Consider the following 21,183-nt stretch of genomic DNA (forward strand, 5'->3'; position numbering starts at 1 on the left):
CAGCCTGTGGCTTCTTGTCGAGGCAGGCTTCCCCCTCCTGCGGCCTCTGTCGCTTTAAAAGAGATTGGGAATCGCTCGATCCGACTCTGTTTTTATTTCCGCCGCTCAGCACTCTTTTAGCCCACTCAAGTGTGCTAGCATGCGTTTCAGATTCCTGTCCAACATTCTTTCTACCGTAGCGCTCTAAAATCTTCGGTGTTAAGCGACGATCGAATTTCAGCTTTTTCACTGCCATCACGTGTTTCTTTCCGGAACACTTAGCAACTGGCGGGGCATTCGGACCCCCCATGATCCTAACAGAGGCTTTTCTGCTGATGTTGGCGATTGCATCCCGCATCGTACCCCTGCTTTCGCTACCTGTAAGCAAGTTTCTGCCAACTTTCACTATCTTACCACCCTCTTCGTGGAGTACTCCGATTTTACATTTCTTTTACCGGAAGACGGCTCCGCCTTCCCGGTTGCTAATTAGAGACAAATACATAAAATAAAATATAAAAAATTATTTTGCTATCGCAAGTAAATACGAACCGGGTCTTCCTTGCAAACAATAATTTCTTCGGAGATTGCATTATTACCTTACAAAATAGCCCTTCCCAAATTTACTAAAAACATCTCGTGAAATAAAAATATATGGACTTCATTCTGATCGTTCAGTTTGTATGACAGTGATCCAATCTAAACAATTTCTTCGAACATTGCATTGTTGATTTAGATAATAACCCTTGCTACGTTGCCGAATTTCGAGAAGATATCTCGTCAAATGATAGAGTTTTTCATGCAAGCACTTGACAAATGAGACGCTTTTTGAGAAGAAAAGGATGTATGCAAATTTTCAGATCGATATTTCAAAACTGAGGGATAGGCCGAGTATATATAGACAGATGGACATGGCGAAAACGACTCAGCTCGTCATGCTGATACTTTATATCCATATATGTATTTTGTAGGGTCTCTGAAGTTTCCTTCTGAGTGTAACAAACCTCGTCGCAAACTTAATATACCCTACGCAGGGTATAAAAATGCGGTTTAACATGAACCGGATTACAAACAACTCATAAAATCATATTTTAAGACGGATGTTTTTTCGAGAACTTGGCATTAACTTGGCATTACTGTTCAAGATGGCGACCGATTTAACAGCTGTCAAATGATTTATTCTCAGTTTGGTTTGGCAATTTATCATGAAAAGACTCACGCCTAAACAACGCTTGCAAATAGTGCAATTATTTCGAAAATAATGGTTTGGTGCGGAATACGTATTTCGCATTACGTTCATTTTATCGTATGATGCGATGAAGCGCACGTCTGGTTGAATGGCTGCGTCAACAAACAATTGGAATGAAGCTAATCCTCAAGTGTATGTCGAAACACCGTTACATCTAGAAAAACTGCCTGTTTTGTGCGCTTTATGGGCTGGTGGAATCATTGGTCTATACTTCTTCAAAAACGATGATGGCAAGAACGTTACAGCCAATGGTGATCGGTATAGAGCCATGATTACTAACTTTTTCATTCCTGAATTGAACAACCATGATGTCTAGGAGCTGTGCCTCCAACAAGACGCCGCAACATATCACACAGCTCGTGTGACAATCGATTTATTGAAAGACACGTTTGATGACCGCCTAATTTCACGTTTTGGACCTGTGAATTGGCCTCCAAGATCTTGTGATTTAACACCGCTAGACTACTTTCTGTGTGGTAATGTAAAGTCATTGGTCTATGCACATAAACCACAAACACTTAACCATTTGCAAGATAACATTCGCCGTGTTATTGCCGATATACGGCCAAAAATGTTGGAAAAAGTCATCGAAAATGGACGAGCCAGCCGTGGCGATCATTTGCCTGAAATCATATTTAAAATGTAATGCCACAATATTATCTTTCGAATAAATAAAATTCATGTCAATCGAATAATCCATTGTTGTTCTATACCTCTAAAAAAACACCCTTTTTAAAGGACATTGATTCTTTCAACGAGTCCTCATATACACAAAACATAAGTATATACACACTAGTCCACGTATGGGTATAACTTATTCAACATAAGGGCATAAAAACTTTTAATATAAAGTGCAATTTTCTAATAATACCACATATATTAAAATTAATATACAAATTCAAAAATTTAATTTCGCTAGTAAATACTAGTCTAATCCGAAATAAAAAACTCTTATTCACCTAAAATAGTATTCGGTTTCAATCATAATTTAACGCTTTATTTAAGTAAGAATGATAATAAAAGTCAAAATACACATGCTACACGCTCAAAACAGGTTGCCACATAGCAAAACAGAGGTAAATACTTATCAGCCGCAAAGTTTATTTCAGAAAGTGACAGTTTAATTAGGTACTGTACTACATTTTCCTCTTCACCAACTCAAGAAAATTTTGCATCGGTGTTAGAAATTAAAAATAAAAATCTCCACAATTTTTGGACTCGTTTCAAAGTCAAGAGGCAAGTTCAGGCATCCACCTCAAGATCCCCGCATGTGACACCGAAACATTTCATGGAGTTGTGACCAATGGTCGTCCTTCCGGGACATGTTTACAGTCTTATACATAAACCATCCAAAGTTATTACAAGCATACAAAAATGAAAGAATATTGATCGATGAACAAGTAACGATATTCATGAATTATCTAAAATTCAGAAAGAAACAATAATTTATCAAATTTCAGTCCACTTTTTCAAATGGTTTGTGGGTTCTATTGACCTAAAACATTCCCACTGACAGTCAGTCAGTTGGCTTTCACTAATAATGATAAAAACGAAAATCTTAATCTGATAATTATGGCTAGCCAGAACAAATGCAAAAATAAAGTTAAATAAAACGGTCGCAGCCGGTCTCGACTCACGGCCATTCTCTCGCAAAATCCCTCCGACTTGACACCCCTAAACCTAGGGTATTTTCTCAAAGGAGCATCAATTCTGGCCACACCTATACTTAATAATGCCGACGGAAAGAATATAAAAGAAATAGTTAAAAGAACTCAACAAAAGGTATGATGGAAAACACACACACAAATATTTCAGTAAAATTTAAAAGAAGACCATCATAAAAAAAAAACTGCAAATAAATTCGTAAAACGAACGGTAATTTTAAGTAAAGAGTAGATCAACATCACTACCCCTAAATAAAATATAAATAAATATATATATAATATTATTTAAAAACGAATCGTTTCTGTATGTGTAACAAGTAAATATGGACGTGCACATACCACAAGGCAACTATTCGTCGGGTGTTTGTATGTCGCGCCCTCGGTTACTTCACCTGCAGCACACCGAAATACAAGCAACATTCCCATCATGTCAGGATACACCGTCTACACCGGCACATCATTAGCACACCTTAATACAACCCACAACACATACGACAACACCAACACACAAAAAATCAGCGAACCCGTACACGTTTACACACCACACGTAAAAAGAACATAGGTAAATACTAAAAGATCGCTTTCACCTCATGCTATTCCTCTGTGATTCGGAGCGCCAAATCTTTCGCTTAAACACTTCCTTACAACACATTTCCGCACGCGCCGACATACAACGATCTAACGCATTCGACATTTGTTCGATTATTCCAGGGACCCCGCGCGACAAACTATTTCATGTATACATTTAAAACGCTAATAACTAAAATAAAACCTTCTCCTTAAATACGCCGGTTTTTTATTTTCTATAATAATAAAGCGAATGTTAATTTTAAAGCAATGGTGTGTGCTCCCCAATGAATTGGGTATCTACTTAAATAACGATGAAACTTTTTAAAATTATAGGCATTTATTTGAATTTGAATATGTCAAATTTTGTACCGAAAAGTAATTATTTGCCGAAAGCATTAATTTGAATAAAAGTGCTGCAGAGTCGCATCGTATACTTGTCGAGGCATATGGTGATCATGCTCCTTAAGAAGCAACATGCAAAATATATTTTAAACGGTTCAGAGGTAATGATTTTGATGTGAGAAATGAAGAACGTGGACGACCACCAAAAAAGGTGATACTTTGAGTCAAAAGCAAACGGCAGCCATGTTAAGTGCTGCACAACAAACAATTCCAGACCGTTTGAAAACTATGGGAAAGATCCAAAAGTGTGAACAATGGGTTCCCCATGTATTAAATGAAAGACCAATGGAAAACGGAAAAAACACTTGTGAAATTTTGTTTCAAATACACAAAAGAAAATCTATTTTGCATCGAATTATCACTGGCGATGAAAAATGCCTTTATTTTACGAATTTTAAACAGAGAAAATCATGGGTTAATTCGAGACAACCATCACCATCGATGGCATACACAGATCGATTCGGTAAGAACGCAATGCTCTGTTTTCAGTGGGATCAGAATGGTGTGATATATTAATCGCTATAGACAAAAACTTTTCAATTTGAACCATGCATTGTTTGAAAAACAACCAAAGCCTTCCGCCATCGTAACTAATAATTCGGTTTCTATGTTTGAGATTGCGATCAATCGTAGCACCATCTCTTGGAAATACATCGGGACATTGACTAACCCGAATGGCATAACATTATGTTCGAATAGGAAGTATATTTCTTGTTGTCTTCGACTGAGGGCAACGTAATACCCAGAGGTCATATCTAGAGTTGTAAAATTATGACCGCCGGATAATTTTTCTCCTCCACCATTGGCATCGGAAAGTAATTCTTTACTATCTTCGTTGCTCACCAATGATGCGTGTGACAACGGACTTCAGCAAATGATCCCATTATCCATATGTTTATTTAATATTATCATTAATTCTTCTTGTCGGCGAAACAATTTGAAAACTGATCCAAAAATTAAATATTTCGTTGCGTTCTTTGATGTGCTTTTGCTCAAAATTTATCAATGTCGGAACAAACTTCGCTGCCACACGTCTCATGCCGAAAATATTCGAGAAAATTGAATGCATGAGCCGATTGATAGCCAACTTCCTGCAACTACCCTATTGGTGATTCGACGATTTTTAAAAACAATTTTGTTTACTGTTTCAAAGTTTTATTCACTAGTTGACGTGATCACACCTCCAGTGCTTGTACAACTTATAAACACGTTTTTGAGACAAGGTGGACTCACCGAATGCCACAGTCAACATTTCAAGTGCCTTAGAGCACTTTATTCCATTTTTAATGCAAAATTTAATACATATTCTTTGATCTATTTCTTTTAAAAGTCAAAAATCGAAGAGCACACTAAAACGTGACTAACCTTTTCTCTTGTCAAAAATAATCTTCGAATCGAGGTTGGCTGCTAATGCAAGCACATGATAAGCATATGTGTCCGATTATAACAAAAAAAAAAAAGAAAAAACGTCAACTTCGGTTGAATCGCAGCTATAATACCCTTCATGAATTCAAAGGTTCCTTACAGGAACTTGATTCCGATCGTTCAATTTGTATGGCACTAAGATATATATATAAGATTTTCAAACTTCCGGTTGGCTTTATGCCGTATATATCGGTCAATATGTAAGATATCTTACCAAATTAACTTAACTACTTTAATCCCGAAAATATTTGATATTGGACTACGAATTACCCAAACTCCTATACACTACATATAATATTTTTTCTAATTCTAACAAAACCTATGCCGAATATGTCGGTCAGTGTATGAGATATATATTTATAAAAGTGCTTGAAAATATTCTTGAATATACCTGAGCAATGCCAAAAGTTAGTGAAATCAGCCAAAATCTTGACTGCCCCAATACATCCCATATAATGATTTCCGACTTCTCAGCTTTATTTTAAATCGTTTAGGTTGGTCAAAGAGTGAGATATTTTAATAAATCTATGTGGAAAATATTTCTTAAAATTTATGTGGTTTATAGTAGAATATGAATTGAATTGGTTTAGACCTTTGTCCAAACCTCATATCCTTCATATAAACAATTCCGTTCCTGGGGTTGACATAATATATATCTTAAATTTAGCCTTGAGGTTGAGTGTGTAAGATACATTTTATTTGAAGATGATTTTAACATTAGTTTTGCTGACGGGAAATAAAATATAGTTAGTTATTAAACTAACTGAATCTTTAACCCTTAATATAAGTTAATAAGATACAAATTTTAGCCATTCAATTTAATTGAACAATGAAGGTTGAACACTTTAGCAACATTTTTTTAAATATAGTTTTCCAATACCGGAAGGTATTTCTTCGAATTTGATGCTTACAAGTTGCACGTTAACTGAGCCCTTTTTGGCTTGTTAAATTATCGTGTGGTCCAACTATGGGTAGTTTTTCAGCTTAATTTCAATTATGTCAATCAGTGTGTGAGATATCTTCGCAAAAATTTCATGGAGACAAGTTCTCGAGTATATGGTACTAGAGTACCATCAAACATTGGGATGTAAAGCCGGTTCGCCCCTGCGCGGTGCATCCTGGGTAACGCCCAATGACCTGTCGCTTTTAAGGCCTTTTTCAACTCCTGATCTGACCTTTGCTCGACACGTACATAGCCTGGACTATTAGATAGACTAGATGGACTATTAGATAGAACCCTGGGTTGGTGTTCGTAGTATTCAGTCACCTGAGTATGCAGGGCTGATACCCTGCAGAAATGGGTGATGGGCTAATGCCAAGGCCGCCCTACCATGGCAGGCCTCGGAGTACGTTCCCCTCCCGTCATCATTAAGTTAGTGTGGTAGGTGTTTGTTGAGATGACTCCTTCTTTGCGCTGGTCGTCTCTGAACGCATTGCTTCATAAGGGCGTGCGTTAACACTCGCCTTGGCCTCGCCTTGGACGAGGGAGCAAGCAGATCGAAAACGACTTCTGCTATAGTGGACGGTTCCCTGGGGGGACCCCTTTACCGAGGAGGACGAAATCGTCCCCGCTAAAGGGTGATGATAAAAATCCGAGGTATGTGTTGCTTACCGTCGCTAGAGGCAGTCTCTTGACTTGGCCTCGCGTTTGGCTTTGGCTTCCGACCGAACCCTCTACCCTAGCCGAAATAGAAAAGATATTGCAGTACTGCAGTCCATCTCTTCTCATCAAAGACTGGAGGGTGATTAGTTTGGAGAGGACCGAAGAGCAATATCGACAAGCGCTGATACTCCTAAACAAGGAGTCCCTAACTCCTCTCAGCATTGCAAAGGGGGCCATAAGCTACAGCTCCGAGAGGGTTGTTCTTAGGATACTCCCAACAGAAGCCAGGGCGGATGGCCCGATGCCTTCGCTGGGACGGAAGAGAATGGGAAAGATACATACTCGAAAATGGATATCGACCCTATCCTCTCGGACGAGGTGAGCACGGGTGGATAGTCAGATGATGATGTGTCCGTCTTCAGTCTAGAGCGCCTGTTCGAGGAGGCTGGGTCGATGGTACGGATGATGGTGCGGAACTCAAACTGCTGGAGAGGAGTTTGGAGGATTAAGATCCTCCAAATTAACTCCCAGCACTCAAAGGTAACCTCCGTAGATAAGGACTAAAAGCCATAAGCTCCTAGCGGCAAGCAGCACAGGTTGAACCAGAGCCTGTCTGATGGTCTGAAACGAACGTAACATTTTTCTTTTACTTAATTTCACCAACGAGGATGTCGTCACTGCTAGGCTGGAGCACAGTGCTAGAAAACTCTGGCTTGGCTCAGGCTATATGGCGCACGACGACGAGGTGGCTTCACCTTGGACCTGCTGAGGAGGAGTCTGGCAGAGGCCAGGCGCAAAGGAGCCGCAGTCTCAGTAGGCTCGGATAACAATTCAAGGCACACTGTCTGGGGAAGCTCGGACATCAACGCAAGAGGTGAGCTACTTTTTGATTTTATTTGTAGTGTAGACCTTTCTATATGCAATAGGGAAATTTGCCCTACCTTTGTAACAGCTAGCATGGCGGAAGATCTTGACGTTTCGTTAGCCTCTAGGGAAAAAAAGGAATGGTCGTCTAGAACTCTCCATTCCGAAGTAAAGGAAGCACTTCGGAATGGAGAATTCTAGATGACCGTTCCTTTTCCGATCATAAATATATTGGTTTCAGCTTGAACGCCACGCGCCTGCAGCACAAAACCTATAGAAATTTCAGGAATACCAATTGGGTCCTGTATTGCAGGTTGATTTCCTCCAACCGCTCCTGACAGGGATTCGATCCTATCTGCGGAGGCTTGATGAGCTCGTCGAGGCTTTCAGCTCTGTTAGTAGAACTACTCTTGAAAGCTCCTGGACTCTGAGAACTCAAAAAAGCAAAGTGAAACCCCCTTGGTGGATTTCGGAGCTTACGGAGGTTAGATCTTCGAGTACAAGACTCTTCAATAAAGCCTGCAAAAAGGGGCTCTAGTGACGACTGGGCGTTGTACAAGGCCGGGCTGGCCATCTACAAATCGGAGTTGAAGAAAGCCAAGAGAGCTTCGTGGAGAGCCTTCTGCGGCAATGCAAAGGGTTGTCACGAGTGCTCAAGATTTAGGCGCATTTTTGCAAAAAATCCTACTCCATTGTGGTATCTGTGAAATTCAAATAGTGGGTGGACAACGAGTAACGAGGAGTCGGAGTCGGTAAAGCTACTCCTAAAGGCTTATTTTCCACTGAATCGCTCTACTGAAGAAGGGCAAAAACTTTTATGTCGATGCAAAAGATTTCAAATCCATTAGTCTATCCTGGTTTTTGTTAAAAACGCTGGTGAGACTTATGGATCTGTACATAAGGAGCAGAATACCGAGGAGTAAACTGTTACAGGCGCAGCATGCCTATATCAAGGGCAAGTCAGTCTACACTGCTTTGCATGATGTAGTGTCACGGCTGGAGATAGCCTTTATGCATAAGGAATTGGCTCTGGGCACCTTTCTCGACATCGAGGGGCCCTTCAATAACGTGCGGCCAGAGCCAGCGGTTAAAGTCTTCGAAAAATTGGAGGTATTATTAAACCTCAAGCACTTCAAATTTAGTCTTCTCTGCGACAGAACTGTAGCGGGGTAGTGGCAAGAAAACCAGAAAGGAACTAGGCTGTCGGGCGATAGCTTGTGCAGATGATGTGGTTCCTATGGTTAAGGGATAATTCCTAAATACCGTCTATGAGCCTACCTAAGGGTACCTAAACGTGGTATCCAACTGGGCCAATAGAAGCGGCCTAGCCGTCACCCAAAGTAAAATCGAAATGGTTTTATTTACTAGGAGATATAAGATCCCAAACGTGTTTCTTCCCTCTTTCGGGGTTCACGACTTCAACCTGCGATAAGGTGAAATACCTAGGGATTATTTTTGATAGAAAGCTTTCTTGGAGGCCATCGAGGAGAGAGAGCTAAGAAGGCATCGATCGCCTTATATAGCTGCAGGGGAGCTTTAGAGAAAAGGTGGGGACTCTCACCAAAGGTGATGTTCTGGCTCGACAAAACCGTAGTCAAGCCAATTTTGTTTTATAGTGTGATCGTCTGGTGGAGGGCGCTCTAAAGGGCTACTCTGGCTAAAAAGCTTGAGCGGGTTCAAAGAGCGGCACTCGTCGGAATCTCCGGAGCACAGCGAACCACACCAACGATAGCTCTTAATGCTATTTTAAACATAGCACCTGTGGACATTGTCGGCGTTTTAAGCTGTCCAAGTGTGATCCTTCTTAGGATCGACCTTCTAACCTAACCTAACCTAACCATCAAACGTTAATGCAATCTTACTCTAGCTCCAATAAACTCGATAGTGTGATTTCCATCTATACACCTTACTTAAAATCGTTTATTTCGGTCAATATGCGTGACACTTTAATTAAATCTTGTGGGAAAGTTTTCTTAAAAATATTGTGGTTTAGCACTAAATATAATATAATATATATATATATTGGGTGTATGCATTAATTCGTGCGGTTTTCTAAGAGAGGGCTCTACTAGTATTATTTCGTCGTGGCTATCTTCATTTCAAAGGTACTATCATTTCGCGTCGTTTTCAGTAGATGTCATTTGTTTTAGCGGGAACAACAATTTGTTTCATTCATTTGAAAATGTCGAAATTTGTACCAGATAAAGTGTTTTTGCGGGGAGCTCTTTTTTATTACTTTAACATGAAGAAAAGTGCTACCGAAAGCCATGGTATTTTACTGGACGTTTATGGTGACCATGCTTTACCCGAACGAACGTGCCAAAAGTGGTTTGCAAGGTTTAAAAGTGGCAATTTCGACTTAGACGACGGAGAACGACCCGGACAGCCAAAAAAATTTTAAGACGAAGAATTGGATACATTGCTCGACGCAGATGCATGCCAGCCGCAAGAAGAACTTGCAAAAGTATTAGGAGATGATCAAGCAACCGTTTCCAGACGATTAAAATCATTAGGATTCATCCAGAAGCTTGGAAATTGGGTGCCTTATGAATATGATGGTTAAACGTCACCAAAAAAAGTAATTTTTGCATCGGATTGTCACTGGCGATGAAAAATGGATTCATTATGATAACCCAAAGGGCAAGAGATCGTATGTGAAGCCCGGCCAACCATCGACATCCACGGCATAGCCGAATATCCATGGTGCCAAGGTTATGCTATGTATGTGTGTGCTCTGTTATGAGCTATTGAAATCGGGTCAAACGATCAATGGGGACCTCTACCGAAAACAATTTATTCGTTTGAAAAAGGCCATCGCGGAAAAACGACCAGAATATGCGACCAGACACGAATCAATAATTTTTCATCATTACAACGCTCGGCCACATGTTGCAAGACCAGTTAAAAACAATTTGGAAAACTGTGGGAGGGAAGTTCTACCTCACCCGCCTTGTAGCCCAGACATAGAACCTTCCGATTACCACTTGTTCAGATCAATGCAGAATGCCCTCACCGGAGTACGCTTCAGTTCAAAACAGGGTATCAGAAATTGGCTCGATTATATCTTGACCTCCAATCCGGAGAAGTTCTTTTGAGATGGGATCCACAAACTGCCGGAAAGATGGGCAAACATCGTAGCTTCCGATGGGCAATACTTTGAACATTAAATTTTTAAAAATTTTTCACATTAAAGTTTTAATTTTAGAAAACAAACCGCACGAATTAATGCATTTAATCATTTGCACAAATAGTGTCTTTAGGTAAGTTATGAAGCGATAAAAATTGTAAAAATAGGACCAAAACTGTTCAAGTTCCCTAAATACGGGATATGTGGACCCCAGTGCCCTTGCCTGACCTTTTACCGAAAATATTATTATTATTATGTATATATTATATTATTTATTAAGTTATATTATATATGTATATATTTTTGTCCTTATTAAGTTAAATTATAGATCAAAGACTCAGTTAAATTTATAACTATATATTACTTCCCGTCAGTGAAAATTATATTAAAATCATCCTCAAATGAGATAATCTGACATAAACTTACCCGAAGAGGCTAAATTTAATATATCGAGTTGAGTGTAGTCAACCAGAATATCGGAATTGATGATATCAGAGAATGTAAATGAATAGAGAAGGAGCAAATGTTAGCTGTTCTAAAATGTTAATTACGATGAACGAACGTCGAAAACGCGCAAGTTCGAAAATAAAATTTCACCACAACTATCAGGGTACGAAATGAACTACACCACTCTATAAGCAAAATGTATATACATATTATATATATGCACAGATGTTCTTTGGTATGCGCATAAACAAAAATTTAAATAATAAAAACGAAAGAAATTGACTTCTCACAAGAAAATATAAATAATGAGCAGCACCACAGACTACATATATTAGAGTAATTTTGTCTAATCTGTGAACTCAAATAGCTATTGCTGTTTACTTGCTTCAAATGTTCATATGTCTATATGTGAATATTCTTGAAATTGCCTTCTTTCATTCGCATGTCCAAATATATTTGCATATATGTACACATATGTACATATGTATGTCCCTCAATATGTCTTTCGCAAAAAATTAAACATTCGCGCAAGTGACAAAAAAAAACGTAGACGCACCATCATATTACAACGACAACAAATTCATTCATAAAGAACGTGCGTCTGCTTCAAAGCAAAGTGCGTTCATTCATAACTCTGCGCCGCGCTATTTTCTCTGTGCGCCTGGTAAACCACATTTGGTTTTCATATAGAATTCCTACGCAAATGCGGAGGATACAAACAAAAATTAATTTAAATGAAGTATGTGGTAAAATTGAAGATCACCAAAATTTCAATATTACAATTTGGACCGCTGAAAATCCTACCATCCATTACCTGCAAAGCCCTGCAAAAAGGACAAACGAGACAACATAGCCGATCGACATTGTCGCAAAATTGTCCATTGAAACAAATTTTGTCAACTCCGCCACGATGCGTAAAATTTGGCGTTAATATGTATGCGAGCTCATATGTATATATGTATGTTTGTCGACAAAGTCGTCATTTGGTTTTTTTCAATAACACAATGTCCGCGCGAACTCGCCGTTATTTCGTTGGCTTGCCACCATGCACAGAGGCGTGTCAAGTGAGGGCTCATAATACCTATATTAATATGTTGCTTAATTTGTACTGAAAAATACTAATGCATTAATGTCTTATTGACGTAATATAATTAATAGACACGTAAAAATATAAATACCAATAAATTCATACCTATAATCGTTTTTAAAATAAATTCGATAAATAAAATATATATCTGATATAATTATGTGGCGCCCCTGACCCCTTCCTGCTTGTGTCCGTTCAACTTGCTTCTCGCAAAAAGCAGAAAGTGTTGACAAAAGTCATTGCTTGTGCGGGGCAAGAAGAAGCAAGCATCAGCGTACGTGTACTTATGAATGCATGTGTGATTATCACATATGTGTAAATACGCATAATAAGGGAATATGCAATAAACCTAAACATATGAACATATTATGTTTTCCTGATATATTTTAATTATCTCAGGAAGTAAAATATGCTATTAAAGAAATTGAATTATGATATGCTTTGACTCCAATTAATAAAATAAAAAAATTAAATAAAATTCGTTTTAGGATTCGAACGTATAGGCTCGTATTCGGATTGTGCTTAACCCCTTCCCGCTTACGACCTAAGCCACCACAAAAGTGGAAAAAGTGGAAACGTGGCCGCTTAGCCACCGTTTTATTATTATCATTTGTTTAATAAGTATATTGCTTACGCAACGCACATACATAAGTTAGAAAACTAGCTTATTAAATGTTTATTTTATTATGAATTCTGGGGTTTTTACCGGTAATACAGTTTTTTATTTCAGAAGGCTTTTCATAATTATAAATTTGTCATATCATAGAAATTGAAAACATAAATCTAAATAGGTATGCGCAACGATTTTTCATATAGGAATATTCGTTGTGTCTATTTATAGCATTTCGCACATTGCGTGGTGTATTTTTCTTTTTCGAAGTTATATTTTTCAATGTTCCCTCATCTGGAACTACAAATTAGTACTCAAAAGGATTTCATTTAACATGTGCTCCTTCTCTATTCATTTACATTCTCTGATGATATTAGGGATATGAGATTGAGACCAAGATCTAGACCAACTCTAATGAGGTTCAGCGGCTTGTTAGAACAATGAAAATTACTATATGTACAAGTACTTGTACTCTTATTTTACTCTTATTTTTATCGATATGTAGGCTGTAAGGTCCGTCGGATGCTCGAAAATATTTCTATTAGGTATATAGGGCTAAGGGAAATATTGACTCGATTCAACCAATTTTTGACATACAATAATATATCTCACACATTGTCCGATATTTCCGGTAGAAAGTCCACATTACCGGTATCTGGGAGCTTAAATAATTATAGTCCGATTTTGACAATTTTTAGACCTAAATTTGGATGGCATATCATAAAGGCAATATTCGTGCAAAGTTTTATCCCGATATATTATAGGAGGTAGGCGTGGTTATTGTCCGATTTCACCCGTTTTTACAACGTAACATGAAAGTATCAAACTAGTGCTAGGCACCAAATTTGGTTGAAATTTTTTTAGTTGGTCCGGAAATCTGCGATGTCACTCAAAAGTGGGCGGTGCCATGCCCACCACCCACATTTGACATCAGCCATTTCATACCATTTCGGGTGTAAAATTTTATGTCTCTAGCGCGTTTAGTTATAGATTTATTACACTTTGAGTAGTTTTTAACAAAACCATTATATGGGTAGTGGGCGTGGTTATCATCCAATTTCATTCATTTTCAAGCTAATGATTTGTGCAGTGCAAATTTTTGTGATATAGCCCGAAAGATTTGGGAGATATATACATTAAACTTATTAGAGGGCGGGGCCACGACCACTTTTTGAAAATTTTCAAACCTCAGGTCCTCTCGTTATTACGACTCGTTGTACCAAATTATAAGTGGCGATTAATGGCGTTTATTGCGCGTGGCAGTGGTCCGATTACGCCCATCTACGTTCTCACCTTTTTACTAAGAAACACGTGCACCAAGTTTCATTAGGATATCTAATTTTTATGCAAGTTATCGCTTGTAACAGACAGACGGACTGACAGAAACTCACTCGGATTTCACCTCGTCTTATCATCCTGATCACTTAATTATAGATAACCCTATATCTAACTCAATTATTTGTAGGTAATACAAACAACTATTAGGTGAACAAAACTATTATACGCTGTAGCAACATGTTGCAAGAGTATACATATGGTATTAAAGATCTGAATTAATAAAAATTTCTGAAATGAGACGTTATTTTAACAACGTTCTACAGACGTATGGAATAACTATTGTACTTGCAAATTAATTAAGACTTTGTCCATGTCAGCCATAAAAAAAGCAAAAATAAAAAACAGAAAACTATTCTTACTAAAACGTAAAAAGCAAACGTATTTCCCAAGCACATTAATTCTAATTATTATATTTGCTGCAAGTCGATAACTCACCTTTTTCACATAAAACTGATAAAATTATAAGAAAGGTTAGCAAAATTAGAGATAAAATACTAAAAGATGTAAATAAATATAAAGCAATTACGTTTGATCCAACAACAAGATTCCAGTCAAGAGCAAATGCACTAGTGGGTGAGTAACTAAAAAATTTAGTGATTAATATGGACTTAGAAAAGTATGGTACACAATGTAAACTTCTGACTTTTCACTAATAAAAACTGAGTATAGACCTAGAGAGTCTATTAAGTTTAATAAGGTGTATATTTAAGACATGAAACCTTCCACAAAGAAAACTAAAAAATAGTTAAAGACATCTTAAAAAGAAACAATTATCCATTTAAATAGAATAAGAATGAGAGAACAAAATTCTACTTCTTCAAATTTCCATTTGTAAAATCGTTGACCGTAAAAATATCAAAATGTCCTGAAGAAACGGAACGGACCTGCATATTATAATTTGAAAATACGCAAATGGCGCTAATTCTATATACATCAGTCGTATGTTTCAAAAACAAAAAAAAATACTGGGATTATAAAAAAATAATTGATATTTTACCTGCTTTTAGCTCTTACTTTTTATTTAATTATAAAAACCTAAAAAAGAAGAAGTTGCAAGAAAAACAACCAAAGACGAAAGATATGTGGCAAGGCAACTTTATAACAGACAATATTAACTTTTTTCCAATATTAACTTGAGTATGAAAGATTTATGTAGAATTATTAACAACCAAAAATTTCCCTGCGATTTTTACAATTTCAAATTAGAAGATCACACTGAATCAGGACGTCGAAGGTTATGAATAAAAACTAATTCCAGTATTAAAATAATAATAATATTTGAGATTATGTTAACTTATTTATACACAGCTCAAACAATGTTTCTATAAATTCGTTAAAACATAACCTAGCGCAAACCTGCATTGACAAGAATAATCATGGAATCAGATTTTCAGTCTTGGAATAAATTAATTGTCTAAGAACCAGTTAACGGTAGACTTACGTATGTATATATTTTACAAAATTTGTGACCACTAAGTCCAGCGAAGGTATGTAGCAATGACGCCACTAAGGAAATACTGGTACGTGAATCAGAAGAGTATATCAGTGGTGGTTTACAACATTATTTGACGCTATTTAAGCACAATCCTAAGGATTTACCACATTGACTGCCGACGAAATATGAAATGTCGCAAACATTAACTTGATCCGGCGAACCTGCTCCGAAGATGATTAGTGTTGGCCGTGGCTATCTTTGGGAATAATGGTCACAGAGTTGTCTTATGCACAATAATTTAACACCAAATTGGCAGATAAATGGCCAATGGAGCCTCGCTGGACCAAGTGAATTGAGCTATTCTGTACATGAGAGATAGCTTAATCTATGTCCAAAAGATGAAAGTCCAAAAATCAGATGGAATTTAAATTTGTGTTATATGGGTAGTAGGCGTGGCAATATGTCGCGACTCTCTGTCCGTCCGTCTGTCCTTGCAAGCGATAACTTGAGTGAAATTGAGATATCTTGATGAAACTTGGTGCATATGTTTGTTGGCACCCAAGGAGGGTTGGTATTGCAGATGGGCGTAAGCGAACCACTGCCATGCCCAGAGTATAAAATGTTCGGTTGCACCCGACCTTATACCTTCCTTAGTTGTTAAAACATCGCATATCTTTCTAGTTTTATCTATTAAAACTTTCACTGAACTTTAAGTTTTACTTACGCATATAATTGAAAATGATTAAAACAATTGTAACCCTTGCGCCACAGAAATGAGTTCTGCATTTACTACATAAATATTCCAGCTCTAACTACTATTTTTAATATCATATGAATAATGTTAAATTTTTCGAAAGTATTTTTTTTTTTTAATTATTTATATAATGCACATTGGAACTTACACTTCATACGACACTACTAAAATATACCGGTAACATTTCTCATTTTTGCAATTTTAAATTGTAATTTTCATAGATTCAAAACTTAAAAAAGTAGACAGACTCGAATTTCAAAAACATAAAAGTACAGTAAAATAAACTCACCTTCGAAGGTTTCATGTTTACACTTGATACACCTTTTTTACTTGAGTTTGGTTATGATTGAAATATTATACAGCAAAAGTTTTTTATTTGTGAAATACACTGCCAATATAGTGTTCAAACTTACTTCCAACATTAAGAAACACAAGCTAATTTTGATTCTCACTACAAAACTTATTATAAACTTTATATTGAAGCTTCGCTCCTCGCTAACATCAGATAAATTTTGCTGCAGTTGCGCAGTTAGTAATAAAGTCAAATATTCCATCAAGAAGGATATTATATGCAAGTTTTTAAGGAGAACTGTAATGCACAAACCTATGTAGTGTACATATCGTGCAATGCCACAGCATTTACACATAAGCAAAACATGTAGAACATGCATACATAAAAAAATTTATAGTACAAAATAACTTTATTTTATATAAATTTTTTGGGTCGTCCGATTTTGATCCAAGTTACCTATATAGTAATCCATCCGTCTTGTTACCCTTATAATTTTTATATAATATGTATTATATAACTTTATATCTCTCCTGATTAGTGATAGGTGTTATTGTACGAACAATTGTTATCCTCAAAACATGTAATGAGAGTATTAAAAAAGTTTTCGCTGTAATGTTAATTGGAATAGGGTTGCTGTGCTATAGTGTAAATTATTATAAGTGAACATCGAAAAAGCGCATGTTCGAAAATAAAATTACACCACTTCAAAAAGGAACCTACCTCTCTTGACAAATGTATGTATGCGCAGATGTTCTTTGGCATACGTATTAAGAAAAATTAGAATAACAAAAAGAAATAATAGAAATTAAAGAGCATTTATATATTGAGAGAAAAATTTAAACTAAATTAAAGCAAATTTAATAAAAAGGTATATAAAAATTGAAATAGAAATAAAACTAAATCTGTGATAGGGTTTGAATACAGGCAAAGTATTTGATATAATTTGAAATAAAGTGCTGTGCTATACAAGTAGCACCAAAACACCAAGTAGACAGTGTAGTCTAATCCGTGAGTTCAAACAGCTATCCTTGTTCCAAATGACCAATTTGTATGTGAATTTTCTCGAAATTGCCTTTCCTTCATTCACATATGTAAGTATGTCTCTCAATATGCCTTTTGTAAAAAATCAAACATTCGCGTAAGCGACAAAAAAATTGAAGACGCACCAGCCAAAATTTCAATTTACAATTGAATTGCCACTTATAATCCTACTCCCCTCGCATTTGCTATGTGTGATGCTTAAAAATCAAAAATTGAATAATTTGTCCGATGTTCCCTTCAGAAAGGAGAATTGGGAACATGGCCTATTAGCAACCTAAAATATAAATTTATTTTATTTCATATTATTTTAAGCGACAAAAAAATTGCAGACCCACCATCATCGACCAATAAGATTCGAGCAAGCTAGCGCCATATTTTCTAAATATTTCATATTACAACGACAACAAATTCATCCATAAGGAACGCGTGTATGCTAAAAAAACAAAGTGCGATCGTTTATAACTCTGCACTGCGCTCTTTTTTCTGTGCGCCTGGTCAACCACATTTGATTTTCATATGGAATTTTTACCGCAAATGCCCGAAAATCAATTAAATTGAATTTGAATAGGGTCATGTCAAAGAACACTTGCGTATACATACATTTGTCGTTCCCTTATAAGGTGGTGAAAGTTGGCTTGGTTGTTTCTTTGAGTGGTGTAGTTTGTTGAGTTCGCTACTCCCTCATCCGACCACTATATCAAGAAATATAATATTAATAGAGTCTATGAAATTTATTTTGAAAAAACTAAGTTGGAAATGAGTGCGATAAGAGATATTGGTTTTGGAATTACGTCTGATCTTTGGACCGACAATTTTTTCAAAAAAACATATATAGCTGTTACAATCCACTACGTGAAGGAGGGTAATTTGGTTAAACTTTTGCTGGGACTTAAATCTATGGAAGCAGAAAAATGTACCCGTAAGTAAATTTCCTACTACCTTTTGAAGCACAAAATAACAGAAGTCATATCTAAACGGCGCTTCAGCACATGCATTACATTTATAATAATAATTTTAGATGACATTTTACGAAAAGTAAAGGCATTGCTACAAGAATTCAACTGCGAGTTATCCAGAAATACCTTTATTGTAACAGATAGAGGTTCAAACATGCTTGCAGCTTTTCGGACTTACAACCACATTAAATGCATAAATCATTTGATTACCAATGTATTGCAAAAATCCATGCAAAGTATACCTGAAATATTAAATTTATGCCGTTTGTGCTCAGAACTAGTTAAATATATTAAAAAATCCGGCAAAAATTCTTTTCTACCAAAAACTTTAAAAATTATTCACCTACCCGTTGGAATACTTATTATTATTTATTCGAGTCCATTGAAAATAACTGGATGGAGATTTTTAAAAGTTTAGAGGAAAGTAATCAAATATAGAGATTTGATAGTATAAATCTAAGTTATATAAAACTAATTCTTCCCTTATTGAAATCTTTTGAAGAAGCTTCTAAGTGATAAACATCCGACATTGCATTTATCAATTATTTATGTACATAAGCTGAAAAAAAGTGTACAGTAAATCTAGCAGACTCAACAATTATAAAGACGTTAAAAGAAAGCTTAACAAATTATTTGGAATCAGTTGTTATGGATAATTAGCATTTACCACAAAATTGTGCAGTTTTTGTTTCCACCTGCAAATCAACTATTGCAATTTAGTGAGATAATGACAGAAATATAGCTCAAATAGAGTCAGAAAGTAATGAGCTTTTCAGCGATTTTGTGAAATGTCAGTCCATTTGTAATCCAGCACAACGCGTTGAAAGAAAATTTAATCGATACCGGATACTTTGGACGTAGCCTTTACAACTAGTTTTAATATTTTACAATTGTGGGAATTGAATAAGGATAAATTTCCGCTTCTTTACAAAGTATCGTGCAAAATATTAGCAACTCCGGCAAGTAGTGCAACCTCCGAGGGGGTATTTTCCGTAGCGCGTAATTTACTTTCAGAAAAAAGAACACTTCTTGCTTCCGATAAAGAATCCGTCAACCAAATAATGTTTTTAAATATTAATGTTACAGAAAATGATTTAAAAAATAATATTATAAATACCACTTAAAAATAAGTATATATGTACATAGGTATGTACTATATTACCAGATGAATTCTAACTTAAGTTTTAATTGAAATAAATACATATTTTACTTTCGTTTTGTTTGAATTAAATATATATGTAAATATGTATATAAGTATAAGCATAAGTTATTTTTATTTATTATTATTTTAAAATAAAGTCCATTTACTATTGAATTTTTAATTGTTAATGTGCATTTAATTAATTATGGATTTTTACAAGATACCGCTATACAAATACGTATAGTATCAAAAATAATCAAACATATGCCAATTTTGACAAATCCACAAAATGCATTGTTTTTCTAAACTGTGTGAAATTCCAAGATTTATGAATTTTTTGAAAATTCCCCAACATTAAAAAATTGTATTCAAATAAACGCAACAAGACAAAAACAATTTAAATGCATCAAGAAATGATATATTTTATTGCGTTTACATAGAGACTCTTTTGTCACTCATAATCATTATTACCATGAATGTGGTTATTGTTCTACCATAATACATAATACCCGCTTAATTGTTTCAAAGAAATAAGTCGGGAATTCCCTAATCCGCCAGAATGTATTGAATACCCACTACTAATATATTCAAGGCCAAATTTATAACAGAAACTTCCTAATCTTCTGGAAAGTATTAAAAATCCATAATTTTTTATACCATATTTTTTCTATTTATTATAAAACATCCTTGAATTAATTACAATTCTTGTTTTGAATAAAATGATATGCGAACTAAATCCTTTGCGGTTAAAAGAAATAAATATGAAAAAGTAAAAGTAACTCCATTTTTATTGGAATTCATTTATGTATATAATATTTCATTTAATACCGCTAAATGTTATTAAAAATTTAAATTAAATATTTTTGAGTATCTTCATTTTCTCCTTATTTACAATTTTTCAAAATATAATATTTCTATTATTCTAGGCATATATTAGGTAAAGTAAAAAGTTCGTTCGATTTAAGTCAAATATGCGCCGTTTTGTTCGTAAACTTGTTGCCAACGAGATGCCAACTTCATTATACCCCTCTCGTAGAAGACTGCGTCCCTATTGCCAAAAAACTCAGAGAGCCAATTTTCACAGGCCTCTCTTGAGGCCAACTTCTCATCATTAAGCGCGTTCGCCATGGACAGGAAAAGATGGTAATCACTTGGTGCCAGGTCCGGACTATAAGGTGGGTGCATTCGAACCTCCCATCCGA

General features: G+C 36.0%; 1 non-coding gene across 1 annotated transcript in view; it reads right to left on the reverse strand.

The window, feature by feature from the left end:
* LOC118681920 (uncharacterized) overlaps positions 1-16,986 on the reverse strand; it is a 221,023-nt gene extending 204,037 nt beyond the window's left edge. Inside the window, exon 1 of the transcript XR_011395274.1 lies at positions 16,841-16,986. This is a non-coding gene — a transcript (uncharacterized protein). The remainder of the gene's footprint in view (positions 1-16,840) is intronic.
* Between the last annotated feature and the right edge of the window lie 4,197 nt (positions 16,987-21,183).

Source organism: Bactrocera oleae, chromosome 3 (genome assembly GCF_042242935.1).
Source record: "Bactrocera oleae isolate idBacOlea1 chromosome 3, idBacOlea1, whole genome shotgun sequence".
Classification (NCBI taxonomy): domain Eukaryota; kingdom Metazoa; phylum Arthropoda; class Insecta; order Diptera; family Tephritidae; genus Bactrocera; species Bactrocera oleae.